The sequence below is a fragment of the Notamacropus eugenii genome, chromosome 4 (genome assembly GCF_028372415.1).
Source record: "Notamacropus eugenii isolate mMacEug1 chromosome 4, mMacEug1.pri_v2, whole genome shotgun sequence".
NCBI classification, from domain to species: Eukaryota; Metazoa; Chordata; class Mammalia; order Diprotodontia; family Macropodidae; genus Notamacropus; species Notamacropus eugenii.
Window position 1 is genome coordinate 89447623 of NC_092875.1, and position 8850 is coordinate 89456472.

Sequence of the window (8850 nt, forward strand, 5' to 3'; positions counted from 1 at the left end):
TAGGTTAAATGTCCCCATCTCTTTCAACCAGTCTTCATATGTGATGGCTTTAAGTCATCTCACAGTTCTGATGTCCCTCCTCTGGATACACACCCCAGTTTGTCAATGTCCCTCCTAAAATATAGTGTCCCAAACTAGACACAATCCTCCAGATGGAGTCCAATTGGGACAAAATCAAGTGGAAATGCTCCTTTCATCATTCTGAATCCTAAACTCTTTCTCAACATGGTCTAAGATCATTTTGTTGATTCATGTAGACTTTGCAGTCCATTAGAACCCCCAGGTTTTTTGTTTTTCTTATGTTTTGTTTTCATAAAAAATCAATTGCCGGCTATGCCTTCCCTATTGGTTCCAGGAGTAACTCTTCCATTTTCCCTCTCCCCCCTTCCCATCACATCTGGGCTTAGGTTGCATTTGTGAGTATTTCAGAAGGGAAGTGGTAACTGCTAAGAGCCAGCATGACTTCACAAAGAATGTCATGGCTTACTAATCTCATTTTCTTTTCGGATAGGGTTATTATATGGGTAGATCAGTAGAACACCATAGACATAATATACTTGTATTTCAGCAAAGCATTTGACAAAATCTATCCTGATATGCATGTGGTTGTCCAAGTGTAGCAATGTGGTTGGACTAGAAATGACATTGGTTTTATAGTCAGAGGTAGCTAGGCAGCTCAGTGGGTAGAGAGATGGTCTTGGAATCTTCAAGAACTGAGTTTCTCAGTTCAGTCTCAGGCACTTACTAGCTGTGTGACCCTGGACAAGTTGAATAGCCTCTGTCTGCCTCAGTTTATGTTAATTATATGTCTCCAGACAAGTCACTAAACCTCTATTTCCTCATTCATAAAATGAGTATAATAGTAGCACCTACTTTGTATGGTTACTGTAAGCCTCAAATGATATAATATTAGTAAGATACTGGGAACATCTTAAAGTCCTATATATACATGATGCCTGGTACCAGTGGGTAGCAGGGTGACTATGGGTGAGTTAACCTTTCTGGACCTCAATTTTCTTCTTTGCAAAATGAGAAGTCTAAATGAGATGAACACCTAAGTCCTTTTCAGTTCTAAATTCTGTGGTCCTATAACTTGGAGAGATGTGACCTAGATTACATTATAGTTAGGTGAATTCAGACCTGATTGAATGACTAAACTCAGTGAATCATTATGAAATCATCTGAACCTGTAGAAAGGTCTTTAGCAGAGTGCCCCAGGGATCTGCCCTTAGCCCTGAGCTGTTCAACATTTTTATCAGTGACTTGGATGAAGACATATGTGGCATTATTTATCAAATTTACAAATAACACAAAGCTTAGAGGGATTTCAAGCTGGAAGGGAAGAGGTCAATTATTTTGACAAGGAGGAAACTGAGACCCAGAGAGGTGAAGTAATTTGCCCAAAGTCGCACAAGGGGTGTCAGAGTTGGGATGTGAACTCACATCCTCTGACTCAAAATCCATTGCTTATTCTCTACCCATAAGGAGTCTAACCAACCTGTCTACCAACATTTGGAAGAAAGGTTCAGTATTCTAGAAATTATCTACATGCTAGAATGAGGGAATCGATCAGTCAATCAGCAAGTATTAATTAAAAGCCTACTATATACTAGGCACTATGTTAGTTGCTGGGGATAAAAAGAATCTAATAGTATGAAACTTGAATAGGAATAAATGGTGAGTCCTATAGAAATCAACTATACAAATACAGATGGAAGAGGCAGCCTAGACAGTAGTCTCTATTAAAAAGAAAAGACAGTTTTCAGGGGCATATAAGCACAGTACAAATGAACACCATGACATAAAAGCCTCAAATAGCTCATTTGACCTTAAGCTTTTTTATTAAAATTTTTTCTAATAATTTTTATTTCCTCTTTTTCATTGCGAATTCTCCCTTTTCTTTTTAGATATCAGCAATTTGGTTTTTCCTCTTTAAAAATAAAGTTGGTTTTTTTATTTTTTCCCAAGGTGGGGAAGAGCAGGGAATAAGCATTTGTTAAGCACCTACTAAGTGCTAGTGACTGTGCTAAGCACTTTACAAATATTATCTCATTTGATCCTCACAACAGTCCTGGGGGTTAGGTGCTATTATGCTATCAGGTAGGAATGTATTACCTGGGAGGTAGGTACTATAAGAGTTGAGGAAACTGAGGCACAGGATGGTTAAGTGACGTTCTGAATCACACAGCTAGTGAAGCTGAATTTGAACTCAGGTCCTACTGACTCCAAGTCCAGCATTCCTCCCTGTGCCCTTCAAGCTGCTTTAGTGAACAAAAATCTAGCTTCTCTCCCTAGCCATAATTCCAGAGCATTCTACCTACCTCCTGACAAAGAGGTGATGAACTCAGGGTGCAGAATGAGACATATATACCTTTTGAACATACCCAATGCCAGGATGCGTTTTGCTTGACTGTGCAATAATTTTTAAAAAATGTTTATTGATATTTTTTGCATCACCATTTCTAAATATATCCCTCCCCCATTTCTTCTCCAGAAAGCCATCCCTCATAACAAAGAATAAAATAGACAAAGCACAAAACAGTTCAGCAAAACTAAGCAATACTTCAGCCAAGTCTGACAGGATATGCTATGTTACACACCCACAGCCCCACACCTCTGAAAAGGAGAGAGGTGCTTAAGCTGTATCAATGAACCACTGTGTCTAGAATGAAGTTGGTAAACACCCCCCCACACACACCCTTCCCATGTCTCAAGTCATTCTATTCCATTCTGGGCATCACATTTCAGGAAGGAAAGACCCTGATCCACTAAAGTTTACCAAGAAGACAGGAACCATGATAGGAAAGGGACCAGATTCTATTATGCTCACAAGGATCCACTGAGGGAATTGGTGTTGTATAGCTTAAACAAGACTTAGGGTGGATAGAGTAACCATCTTTGGGTATTTGAAGGACTGAAATGTGAAAGAGAAAATAAAAGTATTCTTGGTTCTGGAGGGCGGAACTAGAAGAAATGGGGTAGGAGAAGGGTTGCAGAAAGTCAGCTTTTGACTCCGTGTAATTGAAAAGCTTCCTTGAGATTAAAGCTGTCCCAAAGGTTGCCCCAGGAGGAAATAAGCTTCTTGTCACTGGAGGTCTTCAAGCAGATGCTAAATCATCACCTGGGGAGCATGTTGTGAGACAATTCTTGTCAGCTAAGGACCTTGACCAGGTGGCATTAGAGGTCCTGTCCATAAAAGTCTGAGATTCTGCAAGTCTAGGGTCCTTTATGGGTAGCTAGATGGCATAGTGGATATAGTGTCAGGCTTAGCCTCATCTTCCTTTGTTCAAATCCAGCCTCCGACATTTACTAGCTGAATGAGGCTGGGCAAGTCATTTAACACTGTTTGCCTCAGTTTCCTTATCTGTGAAATTATATGGAAAAGGAAATGGTAAACCACTCCAGTATCTTCACCAAGAAAATTCCAGATAGGGTCACAAAGAGTTGGACACAAGTGAAACGAATCAACAACCAAAGAGTCCCTAATATATTCAGTAGAGGTTGAGAACAGATAAATTTATCCCTTTCCAAAAAATCCATCTTTAGGGACCCAGAACCTAAGGAAGGAGAGAGAGAGACAGAAAGGGGAAGTGGAACTGAGGTCACCTGGAGACTGAGATAGACAGAGAGCCTTCTAGATTTCTCTTTTTCCATTTGGCAGCTTTGCCTACTATCCTCTAAGTCCCTTCCTCTATATGTCCCAATGCCATTGGGTTGGGTCTGAGAATCTACAGACCAGATAGAAATTCATTTCCCCACCATACCCCAAGGGAAGTCCCTGGTAAAGGACTTCCTGGTATCACCTGGTATCAGGTGGTGATAATAATGATGGTAGAGGTGATGATGATAGTGATGGCAATGGTGGTGATAGTCAAGAATCATTGTGGTGCTTGTGAAAGTAGCATACATACTCAAGAAGAGGCTTCTTCCTACCATCACACATGCCAATGGGCTGCAGGGTCGGGGAGAACATCCTTGAGGCCACATGTGTCCTAAAGGTCTCAGATTCCCCACTTCTTAGTCAATGTGCCTCACTCACTGAGACCATCCTGAGCTGAATCTAATGAGAAGGCTAAAAAAACCCAAAAACCCAGAATCATTTTACCTATGGAGAACATAAGCTCCTTGAGGGCATGAACTCTCTTTCATTTTTGTCTTTCTTATTGTTTGTTGTTTTTTGTCCTTTATTTTCAAAAAGGACCATGATGTCAGGAAGGTGATGTCATGACTTGCAAGTGAATGGGATTTAAAAGAGGTTTGTCTTTGTAGCCCTAGAATCCAGCCCTGCATATAGCAGTGACTTAGTAAATGTTTACTGAACTAAAATAAATATTGGATTCCCAAAGCTGGTGACTATTTTTTATCCACACTTTTTATATTCTCCACATTGCCCTTCCTGATCAATTAGCCTGGATAACTTAGAATTCACTGGTATTTAGCACTGATTTTTAAGTTGTTTTGTGGAAATTTCTATGTGTGTGTGCACAGGCAGACACACATACATAAAGAAATATATGGGTGCAGGATTATCTCCACCTGGATGACCTGCTTAGTGCCTCAAACTCAATAGAGCTGCACTGGATTAGGAGTCAGGAGCCCTAGGTTCAAGTTCAGCTATAGTATAGTAAAGAAGTATGGGGCTTGGAGTGAGAAGAAGGAAGCATGGGGCAGTATCAACGGCACTTTGGAATCCAAAGACCTGGGTTGGAATCACAGCTCTTCTGCTTATTCCCTGAGGGACATTGTACAAGCCCCTTTTCCCTGTCTTGGCCTGGCTTTCCTTATCATAAGAGGAGGTGATCTGAATTAAAGGTACTTCCAGCTCTGATCTTCTAGGCTCTTCCTTGTAAGAGTACTGGACTTGTGGTCAGGAGAAATCTCAATTGAAAACCTAGCTCCAGCATTTACTAAATGTATAAACAAAGACAAATCAACTTCTCTAAGCCTCAGTTTCCTCACATGTAAAATGGAGATCTTAATGCTTAAACTATCTACCATATAGGACTGGAAATATAAAATGACGAAATGAAATGATAGTGTTTTTTTGTTTTCAGTCCTGACATCCTATACTCTTTGTTCTAAGACCTCTTCCAGCTCTGACATTTTATGTTCAAAGATCTCTTACAGCTCTAATATTTTAAGTCCTGGCTCATTCCTCTTAGCCTTAGCTCTTATAATACATGATAAACTAAGAGATTCTCAGAAACTGATTTTGTTCTGACCTGACAGCAGGTCAGCTCTGCCCTGTCTCCCCAGATTTGATCAGGAGAGGGGCTATTGGTAACCGAAGTTCTCCTTATTTCAGGTCCTCTTATGCTGGGGGGAGCAAAGGCAGAATCCCAGAGGACTCTCAGAAGATGGGAGGAGACCGATGATGAGGTATTGATAGAGGGGCAGGGCTCAGATCTGAGGGCTGGGGACCCGGGAAGGGACATGGCTCAGCAGATCCGGCACTCATCCGTCCAGGATGTGAGCTAAGACCATTGATTGTACTGATGAGTATTAGGGGAAGGAGAGAAGGGGCCAGGACAGGCAAAGGGACTCAAAAATTTGGGTGCCAGCCAGCCACAGTCCCATCTCCCGTCAGGCCTAGAGGAAGGAGCCTCCAAGGCAGATTGAGATCATGGAGGACTAGGAAAATTTCTCTCCCACTGTGGCATACATAGCTCTCAACTAGCTTGGATTTTGGTCATTTCAGTCATGTCTGACTCTTCTTGACTCCATTTGGGGATTTCTTGGCAAAGATATTGGAGTAGTTTGCCATTTTCTCCTCCAGCTCATTTTACAGATGAGGAAACTGAGGCAAATGGGATTAAGTGCCCAAAGTCATGCAGCCAGTAAATGTCTAAGGCCAGATCTGAACTCAGGTCTTCCAGACTCCAGGCCTGGCACTCTATTCACTCCTTCTCAACTAACTAGGAAGGGATTATGCCAGGAACTTCTCACTCAAGCCCTACATAGGGCAATTGATCCAGCATTCTGACACTTTCAGTTCTTCTGACACTTTCAGTTCTTCTGTTTATTTTTTTATTTTTTGGACACACAGAATCATAAGATTGGAGGTTAAATGGGACTTTATTTTACAAACAAGGAAACTGGACCACAAAGAAGGAAGTTACCCAAGGTCACAACTGTGGTAAGTAAGGATTTGAATCCAAGGCTCCTGCCTCCAAAATTCAATGCTCTTTCCACTAAAAATCCAATCCTTCCACTACTATGTGTAGCATTGCTGAATCCCTTTGTGGACGTGACCACTTTCTTTGTTGATTCCACATGCAGGTTGTTTATAATACAGATGCACTTTGTTGATCATACCATGGGTGTACAATAATCTGCTCCAAAATATTCCCAGTGGATATTATATTATATGATGAGTGGTCATTTTTACTTGCAGATTTTCAGTGATGGGGAACTCATTATCCTATGAGATAGTCCATTCCATTTCTGAATAGCCCTAATTATTATATAGATTTTCTTTATATTGAGTTTCCATATATTATATGTTATTTTATCATGTATTACATATCCACCTCCCCAAAACTTGCACCCGCTCTTGCTGGTTCTGCCCTCTGTAACCAAGTAGAACAAGTGTTATCCTCCTCATGTTTGTTGTTGAGTCATTTCAGACTCTCCATGACCCCATTTGGGGTTTTCTTGGCAAAGATACTGAAATGGTTTGCCATTTCCTTCTCCAACTCATTTTGCAGATGAGGAAACTGAGACAGACAGGGTTAAGTGACTTGTCCAGAGTCATACGGCTAGTAATTGTCAGAAGTAGGATGTGAATCTAAGTTTTCCTGACTCCAAGCACAATACTCTCTCATTGGCTCCACAGTCCTGGGCACTATGTTTCTCCTAATACAGACTAAGTATCAGGTTTAGGTACTGCCACATCAGACTATTAGCTTGCAGTCCACTAAAGTTGCTAAAATGTTTTTTCATACAAACTTTTGCATACCATAACTCCTCTCTCTTGTACTTACACTGATGATTTTTTAATCTAATTTATCCCTACCAAATTTAATCTCCTTAGATTAAATTAATTTTCCTAGCCTGTTTGGATCTTTTGGGGTCCTTCCATATCATGTGATAAATAACAATTTCTCTTCTTAATTTCACATCATCTGCCAATTTGATAAACCGTCATTCAAAATGTTGAACAACACTGGTTCTAAGACAGGTCCCTGGAGTACTTCACTAAAGACCTACCTCTGAGTTCATATCCATCCATTAATCACTATTTTTTGGGTTTGATTATTTAATCAGGTCTGAATCTTCCTAACTGTACGTTTGTCTATCATAATTCTGTCTTGTTCACAATGCCTTGTCAAAGTTCCATACTGAAAACCACGACTGTCAATGACATTTCCCTGACCTATCAGTCAGAAAAGGATCATAGTGTCTTAGTATTGTAGAACCTGGATTTGGGGCTAGAAGGGACCTCAGTAATCATCTCGTTCAAGACTTTTATTCATTCTATAGAAAAGAATATTTCCAGGAGAATAGTGAGGGGCAGTGACTTGCCCAAAGTCACACTGAAAGTCAGTGACAAAGTCAGGATTAGCATCTGATTCTACCAATTCTCATATATCGATATACCATATCCCCTCTATTTAATTATTTTGCTGACACAGCTGCCTATCCCATTTTATTAATTGATGCTATTACGTCTTCCCTGTGGAGCAATTTAGTGAAATGATCTCTGGGATGAGAGTCTAAACACTTGGGCTCTGTTCTTGACCCTATCACTGCCTAGTCACTATGTGACAATTGACAAATCAATTTCCTCCCTGGGTCTCATTTTTTTCATCTCTAAAATAGTGGTAATAATTTCTGCCTTCAGCTAGAGCTCTGGACCTGGAATCAGGAAGACCTGAATTCATACCATGCCTCAGAAAAGTACCTAGCTACGTAGTGGTCAGTTAATCTCTGCTTGCCTCAATTTTCCAATCTATAAAATGGGAAATAATAACATCCCAGGAATATTATGAAAATAAAATAGGATAATATTTATCTGAGTAAGTTGAGTAAAGTAATATGAACAAAGCATTTTACAACTTTAAAATTATTTATAAATGCTATTTCTTTATTAGGTTGTCAGAATCAGAGAGATAATGGATTTTAAAGCATTGAGAAAAGTATAAAAGTATCTGTAAAATGTGAAGTATAATTAATGACCTCACCATCCCTTTGTTGACAGATTACCTACTATTTTGTGGTTCTGTAGAAGCTTGAAAAATATGGAACACTTCAGGAATTTGGGTGTCATCCTTTCACAGGGGCCATGTAAATCTTCTTGGTACGGTTCCAATTTTAGTATATATGCTGCCAAAGCGAGCTTGAAAGGTGTGTGGAGTTTTCAAGGACTAGCTCCTCTGGTGGGAGGGCTTGTTGTGCCCTTTTCAGGGCTTCTTATCCACCTTTGGTGCCCACCTTTCACCCAACTCTCACCTGTGCCTCCAAGAAGCTGTAGCATGTGCAGCAGTTACACCCCAATAAAACCATCTCAGCCGATGGGCTAAACCAGGCTGAGGGTAGCCAATAAACCTCAAACCCATTGGTGAGTTGGTGGGCAGGGTGTATACCCCAAGCATGAGAAGACTTCCCCCTAGAGGAATGGACAGATGAAACAATTTGTTCCAACAGCCATGAAGGTGGTTGAAGAAGAGCTTGGTCAGACATGGAAGATGCCAAGGTCGTCTACCGTATCCCTGGTCAAAGCCATCTTGACTTTTGTCCTGCCTCTAGACCTCAATGACTGGAAGAGAGAATGAGGCCAACAACTTTTGTGCAACTGTGCCTCACTTAAATCCAATTCACTTACAAGTCAACATTACCCCTTGATATCAT

The 8850-nt window shown here is 40.6% G+C and overlaps 1 non-coding gene across 1 annotated transcript; it reads right to left on the minus strand.

Annotated features, from left to right (window-relative positions):
• Positions 1–8234: 8234 nt before the first annotated feature.
• On the minus strand, positions 8235–8341 carry LOC140502964 (U6 spliceosomal RNA). The gene has a single exon (XR_011966681.1). It is a non-coding gene; the product is annotated as a U6 spliceosomal RNA (small nuclear RNA).
• Between the last annotated feature and the right edge of the window lie 509 nt (positions 8342–8850).